This window comes from Schistocerca serialis, chromosome 2 (genome assembly GCF_023864345.2).
Source record: "Schistocerca serialis cubense isolate TAMUIC-IGC-003099 chromosome 2, iqSchSeri2.2, whole genome shotgun sequence".
NCBI lineage: Eukaryota > Metazoa > Arthropoda > Insecta > Orthoptera > Acrididae > Schistocerca > Schistocerca serialis.
In genome coordinates, this window is record NC_064639.1 from 1,068,641,353 (window position 1) to 1,068,665,903 (window position 24,551).

The 24,551-nt window shown below is 48.3% G+C and overlaps 39 non-coding genes across 39 annotated transcripts; 19 read left to right on the top strand and 20 right to left on the bottom strand.

Moving 5' to 3' along the window:
* Positions 1-860: 860 nt before the first annotated feature.
* Trnaq-uug (transfer RNA glutamine (anticodon UUG)) lies at positions 861-932 on the top strand. Its single transcript has one exon. It is a non-coding gene; the product is annotated as a tRNA-Gln (tRNA).
* Positions 933-1,439: 507 nt separating this feature from the next.
* Positions 1,440-1,511, bottom strand: Trnap-ugg (transfer RNA proline (anticodon UGG)). The gene has a single exon. It is a non-coding gene; the product is annotated as a tRNA-Pro (tRNA).
* A 557-nt stretch (positions 1,512-2,068) lies between these two features.
* Positions 2,069-2,140, top strand: Trnaq-uug (transfer RNA glutamine (anticodon UUG)). Its single transcript has one exon. It is a non-coding gene; the product is annotated as a tRNA-Gln (tRNA).
* A 507-nt stretch (positions 2,141-2,647) lies between these two features.
* Positions 2,648-2,719, bottom strand: Trnap-ugg (transfer RNA proline (anticodon UGG)). Its single transcript has one exon. It is a non-coding gene; the product is annotated as a tRNA-Pro (tRNA).
* Positions 2,720-3,276: 557 nt separating this feature from the next.
* Trnaq-uug (transfer RNA glutamine (anticodon UUG)) lies at positions 3,277-3,348 on the top strand. The gene has a single exon. It is a non-coding gene; the product is annotated as a tRNA-Gln (tRNA).
* Positions 3,349-3,855: 507 nt separating this feature from the next.
* Trnap-ugg (transfer RNA proline (anticodon UGG)) lies at positions 3,856-3,927 on the bottom strand. Its single transcript has one exon. It is a non-coding gene; the product is annotated as a tRNA-Pro (tRNA).
* Positions 3,928-4,484: 557 nt separating this feature from the next.
* On the top strand, positions 4,485-4,556 carry Trnaq-uug (transfer RNA glutamine (anticodon UUG)). The gene has a single exon. It is a non-coding gene; the product is annotated as a tRNA-Gln (tRNA).
* A 507-nt stretch (positions 4,557-5,063) lies between these two features.
* Positions 5,064-5,135, bottom strand: Trnap-ugg (transfer RNA proline (anticodon UGG)). Its single transcript has one exon. It is a non-coding gene; the product is annotated as a tRNA-Pro (tRNA).
* A 557-nt stretch (positions 5,136-5,692) lies between these two features.
* Positions 5,693-5,764, top strand: Trnaq-uug (transfer RNA glutamine (anticodon UUG)). The gene has a single exon. It is a non-coding gene; the product is annotated as a tRNA-Gln (tRNA).
* A 507-nt stretch (positions 5,765-6,271) lies between these two features.
* Trnap-ugg (transfer RNA proline (anticodon UGG)) lies at positions 6,272-6,343 on the bottom strand. The gene has a single exon. It is a non-coding gene; the product is annotated as a tRNA-Pro (tRNA).
* Positions 6,344-6,900: 557 nt separating this feature from the next.
* Positions 6,901-6,972, top strand: Trnaq-uug (transfer RNA glutamine (anticodon UUG)). The gene has a single exon. It is a non-coding gene; the product is annotated as a tRNA-Gln (tRNA).
* Positions 6,973-7,494: 522 nt separating this feature from the next.
* On the bottom strand, positions 7,495-7,566 carry Trnap-ugg (transfer RNA proline (anticodon UGG)). Its single transcript has one exon. It is a non-coding gene; the product is annotated as a tRNA-Pro (tRNA).
* A 557-nt stretch (positions 7,567-8,123) lies between these two features.
* Positions 8,124-8,195, top strand: Trnaq-uug (transfer RNA glutamine (anticodon UUG)). Its single transcript has one exon. It is a non-coding gene; the product is annotated as a tRNA-Gln (tRNA).
* Positions 8,196-8,702: 507 nt separating this feature from the next.
* On the bottom strand, positions 8,703-8,774 carry Trnap-ugg (transfer RNA proline (anticodon UGG)). Its single transcript has one exon. It is a non-coding gene; the product is annotated as a tRNA-Pro (tRNA).
* A 557-nt stretch (positions 8,775-9,331) lies between these two features.
* On the top strand, positions 9,332-9,403 carry Trnaq-uug (transfer RNA glutamine (anticodon UUG)). Its single transcript has one exon. It is a non-coding gene; the product is annotated as a tRNA-Gln (tRNA).
* A 507-nt stretch (positions 9,404-9,910) lies between these two features.
* Positions 9,911-9,982, bottom strand: Trnap-ugg (transfer RNA proline (anticodon UGG)). The gene has a single exon. It is a non-coding gene; the product is annotated as a tRNA-Pro (tRNA).
* Positions 9,983-10,539: 557 nt separating this feature from the next.
* On the top strand, positions 10,540-10,611 carry Trnaq-uug (transfer RNA glutamine (anticodon UUG)). The gene has a single exon. It is a non-coding gene; the product is annotated as a tRNA-Gln (tRNA).
* A 507-nt stretch (positions 10,612-11,118) lies between these two features.
* Positions 11,119-11,190, bottom strand: Trnap-ugg (transfer RNA proline (anticodon UGG)). The gene has a single exon. It is a non-coding gene; the product is annotated as a tRNA-Pro (tRNA).
* Positions 11,191-11,747: 557 nt separating this feature from the next.
* Trnaq-uug (transfer RNA glutamine (anticodon UUG)) lies at positions 11,748-11,819 on the top strand. The gene has a single exon. It is a non-coding gene; the product is annotated as a tRNA-Gln (tRNA).
* Positions 11,820-12,326: 507 nt separating this feature from the next.
* Trnap-ugg (transfer RNA proline (anticodon UGG)) lies at positions 12,327-12,398 on the bottom strand. The gene has a single exon. It is a non-coding gene; the product is annotated as a tRNA-Pro (tRNA).
* A 551-nt stretch (positions 12,399-12,949) lies between these two features.
* On the top strand, positions 12,950-13,021 carry Trnaq-uug (transfer RNA glutamine (anticodon UUG)). The gene has a single exon. It is a non-coding gene; the product is annotated as a tRNA-Gln (tRNA).
* A 507-nt stretch (positions 13,022-13,528) lies between these two features.
* Positions 13,529-13,600, bottom strand: Trnap-ugg (transfer RNA proline (anticodon UGG)). Its single transcript has one exon. It is a non-coding gene; the product is annotated as a tRNA-Pro (tRNA).
* A 557-nt stretch (positions 13,601-14,157) lies between these two features.
* On the top strand, positions 14,158-14,229 carry Trnaq-uug (transfer RNA glutamine (anticodon UUG)). Its single transcript has one exon. It is a non-coding gene; the product is annotated as a tRNA-Gln (tRNA).
* A 507-nt stretch (positions 14,230-14,736) lies between these two features.
* Positions 14,737-14,808, bottom strand: Trnap-ugg (transfer RNA proline (anticodon UGG)). The gene has a single exon. It is a non-coding gene; the product is annotated as a tRNA-Pro (tRNA).
* Positions 14,809-15,365: 557 nt separating this feature from the next.
* Trnaq-uug (transfer RNA glutamine (anticodon UUG)) lies at positions 15,366-15,437 on the top strand. Its single transcript has one exon. It is a non-coding gene; the product is annotated as a tRNA-Gln (tRNA).
* A 507-nt stretch (positions 15,438-15,944) lies between these two features.
* On the bottom strand, positions 15,945-16,016 carry Trnap-ugg (transfer RNA proline (anticodon UGG)). The gene has a single exon. It is a non-coding gene; the product is annotated as a tRNA-Pro (tRNA).
* Positions 16,017-16,573: 557 nt separating this feature from the next.
* Positions 16,574-16,645, top strand: Trnaq-uug (transfer RNA glutamine (anticodon UUG)). The gene has a single exon. It is a non-coding gene; the product is annotated as a tRNA-Gln (tRNA).
* Positions 16,646-17,152: 507 nt separating this feature from the next.
* Trnap-ugg (transfer RNA proline (anticodon UGG)) lies at positions 17,153-17,224 on the bottom strand. Its single transcript has one exon. It is a non-coding gene; the product is annotated as a tRNA-Pro (tRNA).
* A 1,136-nt stretch (positions 17,225-18,360) lies between these two features.
* Trnap-ugg (transfer RNA proline (anticodon UGG)) lies at positions 18,361-18,432 on the bottom strand. Its single transcript has one exon. It is a non-coding gene; the product is annotated as a tRNA-Pro (tRNA).
* A 557-nt stretch (positions 18,433-18,989) lies between these two features.
* Positions 18,990-19,061, top strand: Trnaq-uug (transfer RNA glutamine (anticodon UUG)). Its single transcript has one exon. It is a non-coding gene; the product is annotated as a tRNA-Gln (tRNA).
* A 507-nt stretch (positions 19,062-19,568) lies between these two features.
* Trnap-ugg (transfer RNA proline (anticodon UGG)) lies at positions 19,569-19,640 on the bottom strand. The gene has a single exon. It is a non-coding gene; the product is annotated as a tRNA-Pro (tRNA).
* Positions 19,641-20,197: 557 nt separating this feature from the next.
* Trnaq-uug (transfer RNA glutamine (anticodon UUG)) lies at positions 20,198-20,269 on the top strand. The gene has a single exon. It is a non-coding gene; the product is annotated as a tRNA-Gln (tRNA).
* A 507-nt stretch (positions 20,270-20,776) lies between these two features.
* Trnap-ugg (transfer RNA proline (anticodon UGG)) lies at positions 20,777-20,848 on the bottom strand. Its single transcript has one exon. It is a non-coding gene; the product is annotated as a tRNA-Pro (tRNA).
* Positions 20,849-21,405: 557 nt separating this feature from the next.
* Trnaq-uug (transfer RNA glutamine (anticodon UUG)) lies at positions 21,406-21,477 on the top strand. Its single transcript has one exon. It is a non-coding gene; the product is annotated as a tRNA-Gln (tRNA).
* A 507-nt stretch (positions 21,478-21,984) lies between these two features.
* Positions 21,985-22,056, bottom strand: Trnap-ugg (transfer RNA proline (anticodon UGG)). Its single transcript has one exon. It is a non-coding gene; the product is annotated as a tRNA-Pro (tRNA).
* Positions 22,057-22,613: 557 nt separating this feature from the next.
* On the top strand, positions 22,614-22,685 carry Trnaq-uug (transfer RNA glutamine (anticodon UUG)). The gene has a single exon. It is a non-coding gene; the product is annotated as a tRNA-Gln (tRNA).
* Positions 22,686-23,192: 507 nt separating this feature from the next.
* Trnap-ugg (transfer RNA proline (anticodon UGG)) lies at positions 23,193-23,264 on the bottom strand. The gene has a single exon. It is a non-coding gene; the product is annotated as a tRNA-Pro (tRNA).
* Positions 23,265-23,821: 557 nt separating this feature from the next.
* Positions 23,822-23,893, top strand: Trnaq-uug (transfer RNA glutamine (anticodon UUG)). Its single transcript has one exon. It is a non-coding gene; the product is annotated as a tRNA-Gln (tRNA).
* A 507-nt stretch (positions 23,894-24,400) lies between these two features.
* Trnap-ugg (transfer RNA proline (anticodon UGG)) lies at positions 24,401-24,472 on the bottom strand. Its single transcript has one exon. It is a non-coding gene; the product is annotated as a tRNA-Pro (tRNA).
* Positions 24,473-24,551: the final 79 nt, after the last annotated feature.

Here is a 24,551-nt window from a genome sequence, read left to right on the forward strand (position 1 = left end):
CGATGTACTAGTTCCTGGGGAACGAATAGAATCGTTGTACGTGCCAGTCTTTACGTATAGATATAAGTAAGCGGAGACGGCTTAATCCTGCCACGTAGATTGCTTTCCATAAGACGCACCTGAGAGTCTCATGGGCCGGTGGCCCGACATGCAGTTTGTCCTGCTGCATGGCTTACTTTCAGAGACTCGCAAGTTTATCGTAGTGCTGGGTTGTCGCGAAAGTTAAAAGTAGGGGCTGTTCGGGATTTGAACCCGGGACATCCTGCACCCAAAGCAGGAATCATACCCCTAGACCAACAGGCCGCACAAGTAAGCAAGTCTGCACCCCGCCACCTACTGAGATCTTGCCGCACTTGCTACTTGCAGCATCCTAGCTGGACCATATTCTCAAAGAGGTTTCTTAATCTGACACCTACAACATGCGCTGTGCTGAACACCAGTGTATGTGAATGCTGAAAGAGCTGCTTGAGTTGTGTGACAGTATTTCGACCGTGTGTAGTGCAAATGTTATCGTGTCACGAACAATCCGCCCACTACGTAGCGTTCTGTGTCAGCACGCAGTTTTCGACAGTACTCTGTGTCCATAGCTGTTTTCATAGCTAGGCTGCTTCCAGCACAAAGCATCCGCCATACGAAAGTGGCTGTTTCGCGATTTTGATTACCTGATCCTTCGACATCACTTCATGTACGAATACTGGCAAGAATTCTCGCTACATTCGAAGGTGCTCCTTCCACTTCCAGCCTACTTGGTTGCTTCATTAGCCACGCAAACACTTCCTGAGGACCATACGTGTAATGACATCGCATCTTATGGGCTTAATTACATGATACCACTGAATTTAAGAGCGCTACAGGCATCCGGTTCCATGGTGTAATGGTTAGCACTCTGGACTTTGAATCCAGCGATCCGAGTTCGAGTCTCGGTGGAACCTGACGCTGTGTTTTGCGATCGTTTCTAGAAATGTGTACGAGCCGGTGGTTGGAATTGTATGTGCAGAAATTTAACTAGGATCATGAAATGCAAAATGTTAATAGCAGTCCACACGTGAATGGGGAGCGCTCCAAATGCTTATGCTTTTGCTACTAGGATTAATAACGGGACGTAAGGGGTTCAACTGCGAGAAGACGACCTCAGCTGTTCCTCCCCGCAGGAAAGACATCTCACCGTTTTGGGTGCTGCATGCGCATGCATTTACCAAACTTGCATGCGATGTACTAGTTCCTGGGGAACGAATAGAATCGTTGTACGTGCCAGTCTTTACGTATAGATATAAGTAAGCGGAGACGGCTTAATCCTGCCACGTAGATTGCTTTCCATAAGACGCACCTGAGAGTCTCATGGGCTGGTGGCCCGACATGCAGTTTGTCCTGCTGCATGGCTTACTTTCAGAGACTCGCAAGTTTATCGTAGTGCTGGGTTGTCGCGAAAGTGAAAAGTAGGGCCTGTCCGGGATTTGAACCCGGGACCTCCTGCACCCAAAGCAGGAATCATACCCCTAGACCAACAGGCCGCACAAGTAAGCAAGTCTGCACCCCGCCACCTACTGAGATCTTGCCGCACTTGCTACTTGCAGCATCCTAGCTGGACCATATTCTCAAAGAGGTTTCTTAATCTGACACCTACAACATGCGCTGTGCTGAACACCAGTGTATGTGAATGCTGAAAGAGCTGCTTGAGTTGTGTGACAGTATTTCGACCGTGTGTAGTGCAAATGTTATCGTGTCACGAACAATCCGCCCACTACGTAGCGTTCTGTGTCAGCACGCAGTTTTCGACAGTACTCTGTGTCCATAGCTGTTTTCATAGCTAGGCTGCTTCCAGCACAAAGCATCCGCCATACGAAAGTGGCTGTTTCGCGATTTTGATTACCTGATCCTTCGACATCACTTCATGTACGAATACTGGCAAGAATTCTCGCTACATTCGAAGGTGCTCCTTCCACTTCCAGCCTACTTGGTTGCTTCATTAGCCACGCAAACACTTCCTGAGGACCATACGTGTAATGACATCGCATCTTATGGGCTTAATTACATGATACCACTGAATTTAAGAGCGCTACAGGCATCCGGTTCGATGGTGTAATGGTTAGCACTCTGGACTTTGAATCCAGCGATCCGAGTTCGAGTCTCGGTGGAACCTGACGCTGTGTTTTGCGATCGTTTCTAGAAATGTGTACGAGCCGGTGGTTGGAATTGTATGTGCAGAAATTTAACTAGGATCATGAAATGCAAAATGTTAATAGCAGTCCACACGTGAATGGGGAGCGCTCCAAATGCTTATGCTTTTGCTACTAGGATTAATAACGGGACGTAAGGGGTTCAACTGCGAGAAGACGACCTCAGCTGTTCCTCCCCGCAGGAAAGACATCTCACCGTTTTGGGTGCTGCATGCGCATGCATTTACCAAACTTGCATGCGATGTACTAGTTCCTGGGGAACGAATAGAATCGTTGTACGTGCCAGTCTTTACGTATAGATATAAGTAAGCGGAGACGGCTTAATCCTGCCACGTAGATTGATTTCCATAAGACGCCCCTGAGAGTCTCATGGGCCGGTGGCCCGACATGCAGTTTGTCCTGCTGCATGGCTTACTTTCAGAGACTCGCAAGTTTATCGTAGTGCTGGGTTGTCGCGAAAGTGAAAAGTAGGGCCTGTCCGGGATTTGAACCCGGGACCTCCTGCACCCAAAGCAGGAATCATACCCCTAGACCAACAGGCCGCACAAGTAAGCAAGTCTGCACCCCGCCACCTACTGAGATCTTGCTGCACTTGCTACTTGCAGCATCCTAGCTGGACCATATTGTCAAAGAGGTTTCTTAATCTGACACCTACAACATGCGCTGTGCTGAACACCAGTGTATGTGAATGCTGAAAGAGCTGCTTGAGTTGTGTGACAGTATTTCGACCGTGTGTAGTGCAAATGTTATCGTGTCACGAACAATCCGCCCACTACGTAGCGTTCTGTGTCAGCACGCAGTTTTCGACAGTACTCTGTGTCCATAGCTGTTTTCATAGCTAGGCTGCTTCCAGCACAAAGCATCCGCCATACGAAAGTGGCTGTTTCGCGATTTTGATTACCTGATCCTTCGACATCACTTCATGTACGAATACTGGCAAGAATTCTCGCTACATTCGAAGGTGCTCCTTCCACTTCCAGCCTACTTGGTTGCTTCATTAGCCACGCAGACACTTCCTGAGGACCATACGTGTAATGACATCGCATCTTATGGGCTTAATTACATGATACCACTGAATTTAAGAGCGCTACAGGCATCCGGTTCCATGGTGTAATGGTTAGCACTCTGGACTTTGAATCCAGCGATCCGAGTTCGAGTCTCGGTGGAACCTGACGCTGTGTTTCGCGATCGTTTCTAGAAATGTGTACGAGCCGGTGGTTGGAATTCTATGTGCAGAAATTTAACTAGGATCATGAAATGCAAAATGTTAATAGCAGTCCACACGTGAATGGGGAGCGCTCCAAATGCTTATGCTTTTGCTACTAGGATTAATAACGGGACGTAAGGGGTTCAACTGCGAGAAGACGACCTCAGCTGTTCCTCCCCGCAGGAAAGACATCTCACCGTTTTGGGTGCTGCATGCGCATGCATTTACCAAACTTGCATGCGATGTACTAGTTCCTGGGGAACGAATAGAATCGTTGTACGTGCCAGTCTTTACGTATAGATATAAGTAAGCGGAGACGGCTTAATCCTGCCACGTAGATTGCTTTCCATAAGACGCACCTGAGAGTCTCATGGGCCGGTGGCCCGACATGCAGTTTGTCCTGCTGCATGGCTTACTTTCAGAGACTCGCAAGTTTATCGTAGTGCTGGGTTGTCGCGAAAGTGAAAAGTAGGGCCTGTCCGGGATTTGAACCCGGGACCTCCTGCACCCAAAGCAGGAATCATACCCCTAGACCAACAGGCCGCACAAGTAAGCAAGTCTGCACCCCGCCACCTACTGAGATCTAGCCGCACTTGCTACTTGCAGCATCCTAGCTGGACCATATTCTCAAAGAGGTTTCTTAATCTGACACCTACAACATGCGCTGTGCTGAACACCAGTGTATGTGAATGCTGAAAGAGCTGCTTGAGTTGTGTGACAGTATTTCGACCGTGTGTAGTGCAAATGTTATCGTGTCACGAACAATCCGCCCACTACGTAGCGTTCTGTGTCAGCACGCAGTTTTCGACAGTACTCTGTGTCCATAGCTGTTTTCATAGCTAGGCTGCTTCCAGCACAAAGCATCCGCCATACGAAAGTGGCTGTTTCGCGATTTTGATTACCTGATCCTTCGACATCACTTCATGTACGAATACTGGCAAGAATTCTCGCTACAGTCGAAGGTGCTCCTTCCACTTCCAGCCTACTTGGTTGCTTCATTAGCCACGCAAACACTTCCTGAGGACCATACGTGTAATGACATCGCATCTTATGGGCTTAATTACATGATACCACTGAATTTAAGAGCGCTACAGGCATCCGGTTCCATGGTGTAATGGTTAGCACTCTGGACTTTGAATCCAGCGATCCGAGTTCGAGTCTCGGTGGAACCTGACGCTGTGTTTTGCGATCGTTTCTAGAAATGTGTACGAGCCGGTGGTTGGAATTGTATGTGCAGAAATTTAACTAGGATCATGAAATGCAAAATGTTAATAGCAGTCCACACGTGAATGGGGAGCGCTCCAAATGCTTATGCTTTTGCTACTAGGATTAATAACGGGACGTAAGGGGTTCAACTGCGAGAAGACGACCTCAGCTGTTCCTCCCCGCAGGAAAGACATCTCACCGTTTTGGGTGCTGCATGCGCATGCATTTACCAAACTTGCATGCGATGTACTAGTTCCTGGGGAACGAATAGAATCGTTGTACGTGCCAGTCTTTACGTATAGATATAAGTAAGCGGAGACGGCTTAATCCTGCCACGTAGATTGCTTTCCATAAGACGCACCTGAGAGTCTCATGGGCTGGTGGCCCGACATGCAGTTTGTCCTGCTGCATGGCTTACTTTCAGAGACTCGCAAGTTTATCGTAGTGCTGGGTTGTCGCGAAAGTGAAAAGTAGGGCCTGTCCGGGATTTGAACCCGGGACCTCCTGCACCCAAAGCAGGAATCATACCCCTAGACCAACAGGCCGCACAAGTAAGCAAGTCTGCACCCCGCCACCTACTGAGATCTTGCCGCACTTGCTACTTGCAGCATCCTAGCTGGACCATATTCTCAAAGAGGTTTCTTAATCTGACACCTACAACATGCGCTGTGCTGAACACCAGTGTATGTGAATGCTGAAAGAGCTGCTTGAGTTGTGTGACAGTATTTCGACCGTGTGTAGTGCAAATGTTATCGTGTCACGAACAATCCGCCCACTACGTAGCGTTCTGTGTCAGCACGCAGTTTTCGACAGTACTCTGTGTCCATAGCTGTTTTCATAGCTAGGCTGCTTCCAGCACAAAGCATCCGCCATACGAAAGTGGCTGTTTCGCGATTTTGATTACCTGATCCTTCGACATCACTTCATGTACGAATACTGGCAAGAATTCTCGCTACATTCGAAGGTGCTCCTTCCACTTCCAGCCTACTTGGTTGCTTCATTAGCCACGCAAACACTTCCTGAGGACCATACGTGTAATGACATCGCATCTTATGGGCTTAATTACATGATACCACTGAATTTAAGAGCGCTACAGGCATCCGGTTCGATGGTGTAATGGTTAGCACTCTGGACTTTGAATCCAGCGATCCGAGTTCGAGTCTCGGTGGAACCTGACGCTGTGTTTTGCGATCGTTTCTAGAAATGTGTACGAGCCGGTGGTTGGAATTGTATGTGCAGAAATTTAACTAGGATCATGAAATGCAAAATGTTAATAGCAGTCCACACGTGAATGGGGAGCGCTCCAAATGCTTATGCTTTTGCTACTAGGATTAATAACGGGACGTAAGGGGTTCAACTGCGAGAAGACGACCTCAGCTGTTCCTCCCCGCAGGAAAGACATCTCACCGTTTTGGGTGCTGCATGCGCATGCATTTACCAAACTTGCATGCGATGTACTAGTTCCTGGGGAACGAATAGAATCGTTGTACGTGCCAGTCTTTACGTATAGATATAAGTAAGCGGAGACGGCTTAATCCTGCCACGTAGATTGATTTCCATAAGACGCCCCTGAGAGTCTCATGGGCCGGTGGCCCGACATGCAGTTTGTCCTGCTGCATGGCTTACTTTCAGAGACTCGCAAGTTTATCGTAGTGCTGGGTTGTCGCGAAAGTGAAAAGTAGGGCCTGTCCGGGATTTGAACCCGGGACCTCCTGCACCCAAAGCAGGAATCATACCCCTAGACCAACAGGCCGCACAAGTAAGCAAGTCTGCACCCCGCCACCTACTGAGATCTTGCTGCACTTGCTACTTGCAGCATCCTAGCTGGACCATATTGTCAAAGAGGTTTCTTAATCTGACACCTACAACACGCGCTGTGCTGAACACCAGTGTATGTGAATGCTGAAAGAGCTGCTTGAGTTGTGTGACAGTATTTCGACCGTGTGTAGTGCAAATGTTATCGTGTCACGAACAATCCGCCCACTACGTAGCGTTCTGTGTCAGCACGCAGTTTTCGACAGTACTCTGTGTCCATAGCTGTTTTCATAGCTAGGCTGCTTCCAGCACAAAGCATCCGCCATACGAAAGTGGCTGTTTCGCGATTTTGATTACCTGATCCTTCGACATCACTTCATGTACGAATACTGGCAAGAATTCTCGCTACATTCGAAGGTGCTCCTTCCACTTCCAGCCTACTTGGTTGCTTCATTAGCCACGCAAACACTTCCTGAGGACCATACGTGTAATGACATCGCATCTTATGGGCTTAATTACATGATACCACTGAATTTAAGAGCGCTACAGGCATCCGGTTCGATGGTGTAATGGTTAGCACTCTGGACTTTGAATCCAGCGATCCGAGTTCGAGTCTCGGTGGAACCTGACGCTGTGTTTTGCGATCGTTTCTAGAAATGTGTACGAGCCGGTGGTTGGAATTGTATGTGCAGAAATTTAACTAGGATCATGAAATGCAAAATGTTAATAGCAGTCCACACGTGAATGGGGAGCGCTCCAAATGCTTATGCTCCAAATGCTTATGCTTTTGCTACTAGGATTAATAACGGGACGTAAGGGGTTCAACTGCGAGAAGACGACCTCAGCTGTTTCTCCCCGCAGGAAAGACATCTCACCGTTTTGGGTGCTGCATGCGCATGCATTTACCAAACTTGCATGCGATGTACTAGTTCCTGGGGAACGAATAGAATCGTTGTACGTGCCAGTCTTTACGTATAGATATAAGTAAGCGGAGACGGCTTAATCCTGCCACGTAGATTGATTTCCATAAGACGCCCCTGAGAGTCTCATGGGCCGGTGGCCCGACATGCAGTTTGTCCTGCTGCATGGCTTACTTTCAGAGACTCGCAAGTTTATCGTAGTGCTGGGTTGTCGCGAAAGTGAAAAGTAGGGCCTGTCCGGGATTTGAACCCGGGACCTCCTGCACCCAAAGCAGGAATCATACCCCTAGACCAACAGGCCGCACAAGTAAGCAAGTCTGCACCCCGCCACCTACTGAGATCTTGCTGCACTTGCTACTTGCAGCATCCTAGCTGGACCATATTGTCAATGAGGTTTCTTAATCTGACACCTACAACATGCGCTGTGCTGAACACCAGTGTATGTGAATGCTGAAAGAGCTGCTTGAGTTGTGTGACAGTATTTCGACCGTGTGTAGTGCAAATGTTATCGTGTCACGAACAATCCGCCCACTACGTAGCGTTCTGTGTCAGCACGCAGTTTTCGACAGTACTCTGTGTCCATAGCTGTTTTCATAGCTAGGCTGCTTCCAGCACAAAGCATCCGCCATACGAAAGTGGCTGTTTCGCGATTTTGATTACCTGATCCTTCGACATCACTTCATGTACGAATACTGGCAAGAATTCTCGCTACATTCGAAGGTGCTCCTTCCACTTCCAGCCTACTTGGTTGCTTCATTAGCCACGCAAACACTTCCTGAGGACCATACGTGTAATGACATCGCATCTTATGGGCTTAATTACATGATACCACTGAATTTAAGAGCGCTACAGGCATCCGGTTCCATGGTGTAATGGTTAGCACTCTGGACTTTGAATCCAGCGATCCGAGTTCGAGTCTCGGTGGAACCTGACGCTGTGTTTTGCGATCGTTTCTAGAAATGTGTACGAGCCGGTGTTTGGAATTGTATGTGCAGAAATTTAACTAGGATCATGAAATGCAAAATGTTAATAGCAGTCCACACGTGAATGGGGAGCGCTCCAAATGCTTATGCTTTTGCTACTAGGATTAATAACGGGACGTAAGGGGTTCAACTGCGAGAAGACGACCTCAGCTGTTCCTCCCCGCAGGAAAGACATCTCACCGTTTTGGGTGCTGCATGCGCATGCATTTACCAAACTTGCATGCGATGTACTAGTTCCTGGGGAACGAATAGAATCGTTGTACGTGCCAGTCTTTACGTATAGATATAAGTAAGCGGAGACGGCTTAATCCTGCCACGTAGATTGCTTTCCATAAGACGCACCTGAGAGTCTCATGGGCCGGTGGCCCGACATGCAGTTTGTCCTGCTGCATGGCTTACTTTCACAGACTCGCAAGTTTATCGTAGTGCTGGGTTGTCGCGAAAGTGAAAAGTAGGGCCTGTCCGGGATTTGAACCCGGGACATACTGCACCCAAAGCAGGAATCATACCCCTAGACCAACAGGCCGCACAAGTAAGCAAGTCTGCACCCCGCCACCTACTGAGATCTTGCCGCACTTGCTACTTGCAGCATCCTAGCTGGACCATATTCTCAAAGAGGTTTCTTAATCTGACACCTACAACATGCGCTGTGCTGAACACCAGTGTATGTGAATGCTGAAAGAGCTGCTTGAGTTGTGTGACAGTATTTCGACCGTGTGTAGTGCAAATGTTATCGTGTCACGAACAATCCGCCCACTACGTAGCGTTCTGTGTCAGCACGCAGTTTTCGACAGTACTCTGTGTCCATAGCTGTTTTCATAGCTAGGCTGCTTCCAGCACAAAGCATCCGCCATACGAAAGTGGCTGTTTCGCGATTTTGATTACCTGATCCTTCGACATCACTTCATGTACGAATACTGGCAAGAATTCTCGCTACATTCGAAGGTGCTCCTTCCACTTCCAGCCTACTTGGTTGCTTCATTAGCCACTCAGACACTTCCTGAGGACCATACGTGTAATGACATCGCATCTTATGGGCTTAATTACATGATACCACTGAATTTAAGAGCGCTACAGGCATCCGGTTCCATGGTGTAATGGTTAGCACTCTGGACTTTGAATCCAGCGATCCGAGTTCGAGTCTCGGTGGAACCTGACGCTGTGTTTTGCGATCGTTTCTAGAAATGTGTACGAGCCGGTGGTTGGAATTGTATGTGCAGAAATTTAACTAGGATCATGAAATGCAAAATGTTAATAGCAGTCCACACGTGAATGGGGAGCTCTCCAAATGCTTATGCTTTTGCTACTAGGATTAATAACGGGACGTAAGGGGTTCAACTGCGAGAAGACGACCTCAGCTGTTCCTCCCCGCAGGAAAGACATCTCACCGTTTTGGGTGCTGCATGCGCATGCATTTACCAAACTTGCATGCGATGTACTAGTTCCTGGGGAACGAATAGAATCGTTGTACGTGCCAGTCTTTACGTATAGATATAAGTAAGCGGAGACGGCTTAATCCTGCCACGTAGATTGCTTTCCATAAGACGCACCTGAGAGTCTCATGGGCCGGTGGCCCGACATGCAGTTTGTCCTGCTGCATGGCTTACTTTCAGAGACTCGCAAGTTTATCGTAGTGCTGGGTTGTCGCGAAAGTGAAAAGTAGGGCCTGTCCGGGATTTGAACCCGGGACATCCTGCACCCAAAGCAGGAATCATACCCCTAGACCAACAGGCCGCACAAGTAAGCAAGTCTGCACCCCGCCACCTACTGAGATCTTGCCGCACTTGCTACTTGCAGCATCCTAGCTGGACCATATTCTCAAAGAGGTTTCTTAATCTGACACCTACAACATGCGCTGTGCTGAACACCAGTGTATGTGAATGCTGAAAGAGCTGCTTGAGTTGTGTGACAGTATTTCGACCGTGTGTAGTGCAAATGTTATCGTGTCACGAACAATCCGCCCACTACGTAGCGTTCTGTGTCAGCACGCAGTTTTCGACAGTACTCTGTGTCCATAGCTGTTTTCATAGCTAGGCTGCTTCCAGCACAAAGCATCCGCCATACGAAAGTGGCTGTTTCGCGATTTTGATTACCTGATCCTTCGACATCACTTCATGTACGAATACTGGCAAGAATTCTCGCTACATTCGAAGGTGCTCCTTCCACTTCCAGCCTACTTGGTTGCTTCATTAGCCACGCAAACACTTCCTGAGGACCATACGTGTAATGACATCGCATCTTATGGGCTTAATTACATGATACCACTGAATTTAAGAGCGCTACAGGCATCCGGTTCCATGGTGTAATGGTTAGCACTCTGGACTTTGAATCCAGCGATCCGAGTTCGAGTCTCGGTGGAACCTGACGCTGTGTTTTGCGATCGTTTCTAGAAATGTGTACGAGCCGGTGGTTGGAATTGTATGTGCAGAAATTTAACTAGGATCATGAAATGCAAAATGTTAATAGCAGTCCACACGTGAATGGGGAGCGCTCCAAATGCTTATGCTTTTGCTACTAGGATTAATAACGGGACGTAAGGGGTTCAACTGCGAGAAGACGACCTCAGCTGTTCCTCCCCGCAGGAAAGACATCTCACCGTTTTCGGTGCTGCATGCGCATGCATTTACCAAACTTGCATGCGATGTACTAGTTCCTGGGGAACGAATAGAATCGTTGTACGTGCCAGTCTTTACGTATAGATATAAGTAAGCGGAGACGGCTTAATCCTGCCACGTAGATTGCTTTCCATAAGACGCACCTGAGAGTCTCATGGGCCGGTGGCCCGACATGCAGTTTGTCCTGCTGCATGGCTTACTTTCAGAGACTCGCAAGTTTATCGTAGTGCTGGGTTGTCGCGAAAGTGAAAAGTAGGGCCTGTCCGGGATTTGAACCCGGGACCTCCTGCACCCAAAGCAGGAATCATACCCCTAGACCAACAGGCCGCACAAGTAAGCAAGTCTGCACCCCGCCACCTACTGAGATCTTGCCGCACTTGCTACTTGCAGCATCCTAGCTGGACCATATTCTCAAAGAGGTTTCTTAATCTGACACCTACAACATGCGCTGTGCTGAACACCAGTGTATGTGAATGCTGAAAGAGCTGCTTGAGTTGTGTGACAGTATTTCGACCGTGTGTAGTGCAAATGTTATCGTGTCACGAACAATCTGCCCACTACGTAGCGTTCTGTGTCAGCACGCAGTTTTCGACAGTACTCTGTGTCCATAGCTGTTTTCATAGCTAGGCTGCTTCCAGCACAAAGCATCCACCATACGAAAGTGGCTGTTTCGCGATTTTGATTACCTGATCCTTCGACATCACTTCATGTACGAATACTGGCAAGAATTCTCGCTACATTCGAAGGTGCTCCTTCCACTTCCAGCCTACTTGGTTGCTTCATTAGCCACGCAAACACTTCCTGAGGACCATACGTGTAATGACATCGCATCTTATGGGCTTAATTACATGATACCACTGAATTTAAGAGCGCTGCAGGCATTCGGTTCCATGGTGTAATGGTTAGCACTCTGGACTTTGAATCCAGCGATCCGAGTTCGAGTCTCGGTGGAACCTGACGCTGTGTTTTGCGATCGTTTCTAGAAATGTGTACGAGCCGGTGGTTGGAATTGTATGTGCAGAAATTTAACTAGGATCATGAAATGCAAAATGTTAATAGCAGTCCACACGTGAATGGGGAGCGCTCCAAATGCTTATGCTTTTGCTACTAGGATTAATAACGGGACGTAAGGGGTTCAACTGCGAGAAGACGACCTCAGCTGTTCCTCCCCGCAGGAAAGACATCTCACCGTTTTGGGTGCTGCATGCGCATGCATTTACCAAACTTGCATGCGATGTACTAGTTCCTGGGGAACGAATAGAATCGTTGTACGTGCCAGTCTTTACGTATAGATATAAGTAAGCGGAGACGGCTTAATCCTGCCACGTAGATTGCTTTCAATAAGACGCACCTGAGAGTCTCATGGGCCGGTGGCCCGACATGCAGTTTGTCCTGCTGCATGGCTTACTTTCACAGACTCGCAAGTTTATCGTAGTGCTGGGTTGTCGCGAAAGTGAAAAGTAGGGCCTGTCCGGGATTTGAACCCGGGACCTCCTGCACCCAAAGCAGGAATCATACCCCTAGACCAACAGGCCGCACAAGTAAGCAAGTCTGCACCCCGCCACCTACTGAGATCTTGCCGCTACTTGCAGCATCCTAGCTGGACCATATTCTCAAAGAGGTTTCTTAATCTGACACCTACAACATGCGCTGTGCTGAACACCAGTGTATGTGAATGCTGAAAGAGCTGCTTGAGTTGTGTGACAGTATTTCGACCGTGTGTAGTGCAAATGTTATCGTGTCACGAACAATCCGCCCACTACGTAGCGTTCTGTGTCAGCACGCAGTTTTCGACAGTACTCTGTGTCCATAGCTGTTTTCATAGCTAGGCTGCTTCCAGCACAAAGCATCCGCCATACGAAAGTGGCTGTTTCGCGATTTTGATTACCTGATCCTTCGACATCACTTCATGTACGAATACTGGCAAGAATTCTCGCTACATTCGAAGGTGCTCCTTCCACTTCCAGCCTACTTGGTTGCTTCATTAGCCACGCAAACACTTCCTGAGGACCATACGTGTAATGACATCGCATCTTATGGGCTTAATTACATGATACCACTGAATTTAAGAGCGCTACAGGCATCCGGTTCCATGGTGTAATGGTTAGCACTCTGGACTTTGAATCCAGCGATCCGAGTTCGAGTCTCGGTGGAACCTGACGCTGTGTTTTGCGATCGTTTCTAGAAATGTGTACGAGCCGGTGGTTGGAATTGTATATGCAGAAATTTAACTAGGATCATGAAATGCAAAATGTTAATAGCAGTCCACACGTGAATGGGGAGCGCTCCAAATGCTTATGCTTTTGCTACTAGGATTAATAACGGGACGTAAGGGGTTCAACTGCGAGAAGCCGACCTCAGCTGTTCCTCCCCGCAGGAAAGACATCTCACCGTTTTGGGTGCTGCATGCGCATGCATTTACCAAACTTGCATGCGATGTACTAGTTCCTGGGGAACGAATAGAATCGTTGTACGTGCCAGTCTTTACGTATAGATATAAGTAAGCGGAGACGGCTTAATCCTGCCACGTAGATTGCTTTCCATAAGACGCACCTGAGAGTCTCATGGGCCGGTGGCCCGACATGCAGTTTGTCCTGCTGCATGGCTTACTTTCAGAGACTCGCAAGTTTATCGTAGTGCTGGGTTGTCGCGAAAGTGAAAAGTAGGGCCTGTCCGGGATTCGAACCCGGGACCTCCTGCACCCAATGCAGGAATCATACCCCTAGACCAACAGGCCGCACAAGTAAGCAAGTCTGCACCCCGCCACCTACTGAGATCTTGCCGCACTTGCTACTTGCAGCATCCTAGCTGGACCATATTCTCAAAGAGGTTTCTTAATCTGACACCTACAACATGCGCTGTGCTGAACACCAGTGTATGTGAATGCTGAAAGAGCTGCTTGAGTTGTGTGACAGTATTTCGACCGTGTGTAGTGCAAATGTTATCGTGTCACGAACAATCCGCCCACTACGTAGCGTTCTGTGTCAGCACGCAGTTTTCGACAGTACTCTGTGTCCATAGCTGTTTTCATAGCTAGGCTGCTTCCAGCACAAAGCATCCGCCATACGAAAGTGGCTGTTTCGCGATTTTGATTACCTGATCCTTCGACATCACTTCATGTACGAATACTGGCAAGAATTCTCGCTACATTCGAAGGTGCTCCTTCCACTTCCAGCCTACTTGGTTGCTTCATTAGCCACGCAAACACTTCCTGAGGACCATACGTGTAATGACATCGCATCTTATGGGCTTAATTACATGATACCACTGAATTTAAGAGCGGTACAGGCATCCGGTTCCATGGTGTAATGGTTAGCACTCTGGACTTTGAATCCAGCGATCCGAGTTCGAGTCTCGGTGGAACCTGACGCTGTGTTTTGCGATCGTTTCTAGAAATGTGTACGAGCCGGTGGTTGGAATTGTATGTGCAGAAATTTAACTAGGATCATGAAATGCAAAATGTTAATAGCAGTCCACACATGAATGGGGAGCGCTCCAAATGCTTATGCTTTTGCTACTAGGATTAATAACGGGACGTAAGGGGTTCAACTGCGAGAAGACGACCTCAGCTGTTCCTCCCCGCAGGAAAGACATCTCACCGTTTTCGGTGCTGCATGCGCATGCATTTACCAAACTTGCATGCGATGTACTAGTTCCTGGGGAACGAATAGAATCGTTGTACGTGCCAGTCTTTACGTATAGATATAAGTAAGCGGAGACGGCTTAATCCTGCCACGTAGATTGCTTTCCATAAGACGCACCTGAGAGTCTCATGGGCCGGTGGCCCGACATGCAGTTTGTCCTGCTGCATGGCTTACTTTCAGAGACTCGCAAGTTTATCGTAGTGCTGGGTTGTCGCGAAAGTGAAAAGTAGGGCCTGTCCGGGATTCGAACCCGGGACCTCCTGCACCCAATGCAGGAATCATACCCCTAGACCAACAGGCCGCACAAGTAAGCAAGTCTGCACCCCGCCACCTACTGAGATCTTGCCGCACTTGCTACTTGCAGCATCCTAGCTGGACCATATTCTCAAAGAGGTTTCTTAATCTGACACCTACAACATGCGCTGTGCTGAACACCAGTGTATGTGAATGCTGAAAGAGCTGCTTGAGTTGTGTGACAGTATTTCGACCGTGTGTAGTGCAAATGTTATCGTGTCACGAACAATCCGCCCACTACGTAGCGTTCTGTGTCAGCACGCAGTTTTCGACAGTACTCTGTGTCCATAGCTGTTTTCATAGCTAGGCTGCTTCCAGCACAAAGCATCCGCCATACGAAAGTGGCTGTTTCGCGATTTTGATTACCTGATCCTTCGACATCACTTCATGTACGAATACTGGCAAGAATTCTCGCTACATTCGAAGGTGCTCCTTCCACTTCCAGCCTACTTGGTTGCTTCATTAGCCACGCAAACACTTCCTGAGGACCATACGTGTAATGACATCGCATCTTATGGGCTTAATTACATGATACCACTGAATTTAAGAGCGCTACAGGCATCCGGTTCCATGGTGTAATGGTTAGCACTCTGGACTTTGAATCCAGCGATCCGAGTTCGAGTCTCGGTGGAACCTGACGCTGTGTTTTGCGATCGTTTCTAGAAATGTGTACGAGCCGGTGTTTGGAATTGTATGTGCAGAAATTTAACTAGGATCATGAAATGCAAAATGTTAATAGCAGTCCACACGTGAATGGGGAGCGCTCCAAATGCTTATGCTTTTGCTACTAGGATTAATAACGGGACGTAAGGGGTTCAACTGCGAGAAGACGACCTCAGCTGTTCCTCCCCGCAGGAAAGACATCTCACCGTTTTGGGTGCTGCATGCGCATGCATTTACCAAACTTGCATGCGATGTACTAGTTCCTGGGGAACGAATAGAATCGTTGTACGTGCCAGTCTTTACGTATAGATATAAGTAAGCGGAGACGGCTTAATCCTGCCACGTAGATTGCTTTCCATAAGACGCACCTGAGAGTCTCATGGGCCGGTGGCTCGACATGCAGTTTGTCCTGCTGCATGGCTTACTTTCAGAGACTCGCAAGTTTATCGTAGTGCTGGGTTGTCGCGAAAGTGAAAAGTAGGGCCTGTCCGGGATTTGAACCCGGGACATCCTGCACCCAAAGCAGGAATCATACCCCTAGACCAACAGGCCGCACAAGTAAGCAAGTCTGCACCCCGCCACCTACTGAGATCTTGCCGCACTTGCTACTTGCAGCATCCTAGCTGGACCATATTCTCAAAGAGGTTTCTTAATCTGACACCTACAACATGCGCTGTGCTGAACACCAGTGTATGTGAATGCTGAAAGAGCTGCTTGAGTTGTGTGACAGTATTTCGACCGTGTGTAGTGCAAATGTTATCGTGTCACGAACAATCCGCTCACTACGTAGCGTTCTGTGTCAGCACGCAGTTTTCGACAGTACTCTGTGTCCATAGCTGTTTTCATAGCTAGGCTGCTTCCAGCACAAAGCATCCGCCATACGAAAGTGGCTGTTTCGCGATTTTGATTACCTGATCCTTCGACATCACTTCATGTACGAATACTGGCAAGAATTCTCGCTACATTCGAAGGTGCTCCTTCCACTTCCAGCCTACTTGGTTGCTTCATTAGCCACGCAGACACTTCCTGAGGACCATACGTGTAATGACATCGCATCTTATGGGCTTAATTACATGATACCACTGAATTTAAGAGCGCTACAGGCATCCGGTTCCATGGTGTAATGGTTAGCACTCTGGACTTTGAATCCAGCGATCCGAGTTCGAGTCTCGGTGGAACCTGACGCTGTGTTTTGCGATCGTTTCTAGAAATGTGTACGAGCCGGTGGTTGGAATTGTATGTGCAGAAATTTAACTAGGATCATGAAATGCAAAATGTTAATAGCAGTCCACACGTGAATGGGGAGCTCTCCAAATGCTTATGCTTTTGCTACTAGGATTAATAACGGGACGTAAGGGGTTCAACTGCGAGAAGACGACCTCAGCTGTTCCTCCCCGCAGGAAAGACATCTCACCGTTTTGGGTGCTGCATGCGCATGCATTTACCAAACTTGCATGCGATGTACTAGTTCCTGGGGAACGAATAGAATCGTTGTACGTGCCAGTCTTTACGTATAGATATAAGTAAGCGGAGACGGCTTAATCCTGCCACGTAGATTGCTTTCCATAAGACGCACCTGAGAGTCTCATGGGCCGGTGGCCCGACATGCAGTTTGTCCTGCTGCATGGCTTACTTTCAGAGACTCGCAAGTTTATCGTAGTGCTGGGTTGTCGCGAAAGTGAAAAGTAGGGCCTGTCCGGGATTTGAACCCGGGACATCCTGCACCCAAAGCAGGAATCATACCCCTAGACCAACAGGCCGCACAAGTAAGCAAGTCTGCACCCCGCCACCTACTGAGATCTTGCCGCACTTGCTACTTGCAGCATCCTAGCTGGACCATATTCTCAAAGAGGTTTCTTAATCTGACACCTACAACATGCGCTGTGCTGAACACCAGTGTATGTGAATGCTGAAAGAGCTGCTTGAGTTGTGTGACAGTATTTCGACCGTGTGTAGTGCAAATGTTATCGTGTCACGAACAATCCGCCCACTACGTAGCGTTCTGTGTCAGCACGCAGTTTTCGACAGTACTCTGTGTCCATAGCTGTTTTCATAGCTAGGCTGCTTCCAGCACAAAGCATCCGCCATACGAAAGTGGCTGTTTCGCGATTTTGATTACCTGATCCTTCGACATCACTTCATGTACGAATACTGGCAAGAATTCTCGCTACATTCGAAGGTGCTCCTTCCACTTCCAGCCTACTTGGTTGCTTCATTAGCCACGCAAACACTTCCTGAGGACCATACGTGTAATGACATCGCATCTTATGGGCTTAATTACATGATACCACTGAATTTAAGAGCGCTGCAGGCATTCATTCCCATGGTGTAATGGTTAGCACTCTGGACTTTGAATCCAGCGATCCGAGTTCGAGTCTCGGTGGAACCTGACGCTGTGTTTTGCGATCGTTTCTAGAAATGTGTACGAGCCGGTGGTTGGAATTGTATATGCAGAAATTTAACTAGGATCATGAAATGCAAAATGTTAATAGCAGTCCACACGTGAATGGGGAGCGCTCCAAATGCTTATGCTTTTGCTACTAGGATTAATAACGGGACGTAAGGGGTTCAACTGCGAGAAGACGACCTCAGCTGTTCCTCCCCGCAGGAAAGACATCTCACCGTTTTGGGTGCTGCATGCGCATGCATTTACCAAACTTGCATGCGATGTACTAGTTCCTGGGGAACGAATAGAATCGTTGTACGTGCCAGTCTTTACGTATAGATATAAGTAAGCGGAGACGGCTTAATCCTGCCACGTAGATTGCTTTCCATAAGACGCACCTGAGAGTCTCATGGGCCGGTGGCCCGACATGCAGTTTGTCCTGCTGCATGGCTTACTTTGAGAGACTCGCAAGTTTATCGTAGTGCTGGGTTGTCGCGAAAGTGAAAAGTAGGGCCTGTCCGGGATTTGAACCCGGGACCTCCTGCACCCAAAGCAGGAATCATACCCCTAGACCAACAGGCCGCACAAGTAAGCAAGTCTGCACCCCGCCACCTACTGAGATCTTGCCGCACTTGCTACTTGCAGCATCCTAGCTGGACCATATTCTCAAAGAGGTTTCTTAATCTGACACCTACAACATGCGCTGTGCTGAACACCAGTGTATGTGAATGCTGAAAGAGCTGCTTGAGTTGTGTGACAGTATTTCGACCGTGTGTAGTGCAAATGTTATCGTGTCACGAACAATCCGCCCACTACGTAGCGTTCTGTGTCAGCACGCAGTTTTCGACAGTACTCTGTGTCCATAGCTGTTTTCATAGCTAGGCTGCTTCCAGCACAAAGCATCCGCCATACGAAAGTGGCTGTTTCGCGATTTTGATTACCTGATCCTTCGACATCACTTCATGTACGAATACTGGCAAGAATTCTCGCTACATTCGAAGGTGCTCCTTCCACTTCCAGCCTACTTGGTTGCTTCATTAGCCACGCAAACACTTCCTGAGGACCATACGTGTAATGACATCGCATCTTATGGGCTTAATTACATGATACCACTGAATTTAAGAGCGCTACAGGCATCCGGTTCCATGGTGTAATGGTTAGCACTCTGGACTTTGAATCCAGCGATCCGAGTTCGAGTCTCGGTGGAACCTGACGCTGTGTTTTGCGATCGTTTCTAGAAATGTGTACGAGCCGGTGTTTGGAATTGTATGTGCAGAAATTTAACTAGGATCATGAAATGCAAAATGTTAATAGCAGTCCACACGTGAATGGGGAGCGCTCCAAATGCTTATGCTTTTGCTACTAGGATTAATAACGGGACGTAAGGGGTTCAACTGCGAGAAGACGACCTCAGCTGTTCCTCCCCGCAGGAAAGACATCTCACCGTTTTGGGTGCTGCATGCGCATGCATTTACCAAACTTGCATGCGATGTACTAGTTCCTGGGGAACGAATAGAATCGTTGTACGTGCCAGTCTTTACGTATAGATATAAGTAAGCGGAGACGGCTTAATCCTGCCACGTAGATTGCTTTCCATAAGACGCACCTGAGAGTCTCATGGGCCGGTGGCCCGACATGCAGTTTGTCCTGCTGCATGGCTTACTTTCAGAGACTCGCAAGTTTATCGTAGTGCTGGGTTGTCGCGAAAGTGAAAAGTAGGGCCTGTCCGGGATTTGAACCCGGGACCTCCTGCACCCAAAGCAGGAATCATACCCCTAGACCAACAGGCCGCACAAGTAAGCAAGTCTGCACCCCGCCACCTACTGAGATCTTGCCGCACTTGCTACTTGCAGCATCCTAGCTGGACCATATTCTCAAAGAGGTTTCTTAATCTGACACCTACAACATGCGCTGTGCTGAACACCAGTGTATGTGAATGCTGAAAGAGCTGCTTGAGTTGTGTGACAGTATTTCGACCGTGTGTAGTGCAAATGTTATCGTGTCACGAACAATCCGCCCACTACGTAGCGTTCTGTGTCAGCACGCAGTTTTCGACAGTACTCTGTGTCCATAGCTGTTTTCATAGCTAGGCTGCTTCCAGCACAAAGCATCCGCCATACGAAAGTGGCTGTTTCGCGATTTTGATTACCTGATCCTTCGACATCACTTCATGTACGAATACTGGCAAGAATTCTCGCTACATTCGAAGGTGCTCCTTCCACTTCCAGCCTACTTGGTTGCTTCATTAGCCACGCAAACACTTCCTGAGGACCATACGTGTAATGACATCGCATCTTATGGGCTTAATTACTTGATACCACAGAATTTAAGAGCGCTGCAGGCATCCGGTTCCATGGTGTAATGGTTAGCACTCTGGACTTTGAATCCAGCGATCCGAGTTCGAGTCTCGGTGGAACCTGACGCTGTGTTTTGCGATCGTTTCTAGAAATGTGTACGAGCCGGTGGTTGGAATTGTATATGCAGAAATTTAACTAGGATCATGAAACGCAAAATGTTAATAGCAGTCCACACGTGAATGGGGAGCGCTCCAAATGCTTCTGCTTTTGCTACTAGGATTAATAACGGGACGTAAGGGGTTCAACTGCGAGAAGACGACCTCAGCTGTTCCTCCCCGCAGGAAAGACATCTCACCGTTTTGGGTGCTGCATGCGCATGCATTTACCAAACTTGCATGCGATGTACTAGTTCCTGGGGAACGAATAGAATCGTTGTACGTGCCAGTCTTTACGTATAGATATAAGTAAGCGGAGACGGCTTAATCCTGCCACGTAGATTGCTTTCCATAAGACGCACCTGAGAGTCTCATGGGCCGGTGGCCCGACATGCAGTTTGTCCTGCTGCATGGCTTACTTTCAGAGACTCGCAAGTTTATCGTAGTGCTGGGTTGTCGCGAAAGTGAAAAGTAGGGCCTGTCCGGGATTTGAACCCGGGACCTCCTGCACCCAAAGCAGGAATCATACCCCTAGACCAACAGGCCGCACAAGTAAGCAAGTCTGCACCCCGCCACCTACTGAGATCTTGCCGCACTTGCTACTTGCAGCATCCTAGCTGGACCATATTCTCAAAGAGGTTTCTTAATCTGACACCTACAACATGCGCTGTGCTGAACACCAGTGTATGTGAATGCTGAAAGAGCTGCTTGAGTTGTGTGACAGTATTTCGACCGTGTGTAGTGCAAATGTTATCGTGTCACGAACAATCCGCCCACTACGTAGCGTTCTGTGTCAGCACGCAGTTTTCGACAGTACTCTGTGTCCATAGCTGTTTTCATAGCTAGGCTGCTTCCAGCACAAAGCATCCGCCATACGAAAGTGGCTGTTTCGCGATTTTGATTACCTGATCCTTCGACATCACTTCATGTACGAATACTGGCAAGAATTCTCGCTACATTCGAAGGTGCTCCTTCCACTTCCAGCCTACTTGGTTGCTTCATTAGCCACGCAAACACTTCCTGAGGACCATACGTGTAATGACATCGCATCTTATGGGCTTAATTACTTGATACCACAGAATTTAAGAGCGCTGCAGGCATCCGGTTCCATGGTGTAATGGTTAGCACTCTGGACTTTGAATCCAGCGATCCGAGTTCGAGTCTCGGTGGAACCTGACGCTGTGTTTTGCGATCGTTTCTAGAAATGTGTACGAGCCGGTGGTTGGAATTGTATATGCAGAAATTTAACTAGGATCATGAAATGCAAAATGTTGATAGCAGTCCACACGTGAATGGGGAGCGCTCCAAATGCTTATGCTTTTGCTACTAGGATTAATAACGGGACGTAAGGGGTTCAACTGCGAGAAGACGACCTCAGCTGTTCCTCCCCGCAGGAAAGACATCTCACCGTTTTGGGTGCTGCATGCGCATGCATTTACCAAACTTGCATGCGATGTACTAGTTCCTGGGGAACGAATAGAATCGTTGTACGTGCCAGTCTTTACGTATAGATATAAGTAAGCGGAGACGGCTTAATCCTGCCACGTAGATTGCTTTCCATAAGACGCACCTGAGAGTCTCATGGGCCGGTGGCCCGACATGCAGTTTGTCCTGCTGCATGGCTTACTTTCAGAGACTCGCAAGTTTATCGTAGTGCTGGGTTGTCGCGAAAGTGAAAAGTAGGGCCTGTCCGGGATTTGAACCCGGGACCTCCTGCACCCAAAGCAGGAATCATACCCCTAGACCAACAGGCCGCACAAGTAAGCAAGTCTGCACCCCGCCACCTACTGAGATCTTGCCGCACTTGCTACTTGCAGCATCCTAGCTGGACCATATTCTCAAAGAGGTTTCTTAATCTGACACCTACAACATGCGCTGTGCTGAACACCAGTGTATGTGAATGCTGAAAGAGCTGCTTGAGTTGTGTGACAGTAATTCGACCGTGTGTAGTGCAAATGTTATCGTGTCACGAACAATCCGCCCACTACGTAGCGTTCTGTGTCAGCACGCAGTTTTCGACAGTACTCTGTGTCCATAGCTGTTTTCATAGCTAGGCTGCTTCCAGCACAAAGCATCCGCCATACGAAAGTGGCTGTTTCGCGATTTTGATTACCTGATCCTTCGACATCACTTCATGTACGAATACTGGCAAGAATTCTCGCTACATTCGAAGGTGCTCCTTCCACTTCCAGCCTACTTGGTTGCTTCATTAGCCACGCAAACACTTCCTGAGGACCATACGTGTAATGACTTCGCATCTTATGGGCTTAATTACATGATACCACTGAATTTAAGAGCGCTACAGGCATCCGGTTACATGGTGTAATGGTTAGCACTCTGGACTTTGAATCCAGCGATCCGAGTTCGAGTCTCGGTGGAACCTGACGCTGTGTTTTGCGATCGTTTCTAGAAATGTGTACGAGCCGGTGTTTGGAATTGTATGTGCAGAAATTTAACTAGGATCATGAAATGCAAAATGTTAATAGCAGTCCACACGTGAATGGGGAGCGCTCCAAATGCTTATGCTTTTGCTACTAGGATTAATAACGGGACGTAAGGGGTTCAACTGCGAGAAGACGACCTCAGCTGTTCCTCCCCGCAGGAAAGACATCTCACCGTTTTGGGTGCTGCATGCGCATGCATTTACCAAACTTGCATGCGATGTACTAGTTCCTGGGGAACGAATAGAATCGTTGTACGTGCCAGTCTTTACGTATAGATATAAGTAAGCGGAGACGGCTTAATCCTGCCACGTAGATTGCTTTCCATAAGACGCACCTGAGAGTCTCATGGGCCGGTGGCCCGACATGCAGTTTGTCCTGCTGCATGGCTTACTTTCAGAGACTCGCAAGTTTATCGTAGTGCTGGGTTGTCGCGAAAGTGAAAAGTAGGGCCTGTCCGGGATTTGAACCCGGGACCTCCTGCACCCAAAGCAGGAATCATACCCCTAGACCAACAGGCCGCACAAGTAAGCAAGTCTGCACCCCGCCACCTACTGAGATCTTGCCGCACTTGCTACTTGCAGCATCCTAGCTGGACCATATTCTCAAAGAGGTTTCTTAATCTGACACCTACAACATGCGCTGTGCTGAACACCAGTGTATGTGAATGCTGAAAGAGCTGCTTGAGTTGTGTGACAGTATTTCGACCGTGTGTAGTGCAAATGTTATCGTGTCACGAACAATCCGCCCACTACGTAGCGTTCTGTGTCAGCACGCAGTTTTCGACAGTACTCTGTGTCCATAGCTGTTTTCATAGCTAGGCTGCTTCCAGCACAAAGCATCCGCCATACGAAAGTGGCTGTTTCGCGATTTTGATTACCTGATCCTTCGACATCACTTCATGTACGAATACTGGCAAGAATTCTCGCTACATTCGAAGGTGCTCCTTCCACTTCCAGCCTACTTGGTTGCTTCATTAGCCACGCAAACACTTCCTGAGGACCATACGTGTAATGACATCGCATCTTATGGGCTTAATTACTTGATACCACAGAATTTAAGAGCGCTGCAGGCATCCGGTTCCATGGTGTAATGGTTAGCACTCTGGACTTTGAATCCAGCGATCCGAGTTCGAGTCTCGGTGGAACCTGACGCTGTGTTTTGCGATCGTTTCTAGAAATGTGTACGAGCCGGTGGTTGGAATTGTATATGCAGAAATTTAACTAGGATCATGAAATGCAAAATGTTGATAGCAGTCCACACGTGAATGGGGAGCGCTCCAAATGCTTATGCTTTTGCTACTAGGATTAATAACGGGACGTAAGGGGTTCAACTGCGAGAAGACGACCTCAGCTGTTCCTCCCCGCAGGAAAGACATCTCACCGTTTTGGGTGCTGCATGCGCATGCATTTACCAAACTTGCATGCGATGTACTAGTTCCTGGGGAACGAATAGAATCGTTGTACGTGCCAGTCTTTACGTATAGATATAAGTAAGCGGAGACGGCTTAATCCTGCCACGTAGATTGCTTTCCATAAGACGCACCTGAGAGTCTCATGGGCCGGTGGCCCGACATGCAGTTTGTCCTGCTGCCTGGCTTACTTTCAGAGACTCGCAAGTTTATCGTAGTGCTGGGTTGTCGCGAAAGTGAAAAGTAGGGCCTGTCCGGGATTTGAACCCGGGACCTCCTGCACCCAAAGCAGGAATCATACCCCTAGACCAACAGGCCGCACAAGTAAGCAAGTCTGCACCCCGCCACCTACTGAGATCTTGCCGCACTTGCTACTTGCAGCATCCTAGCTGGACCA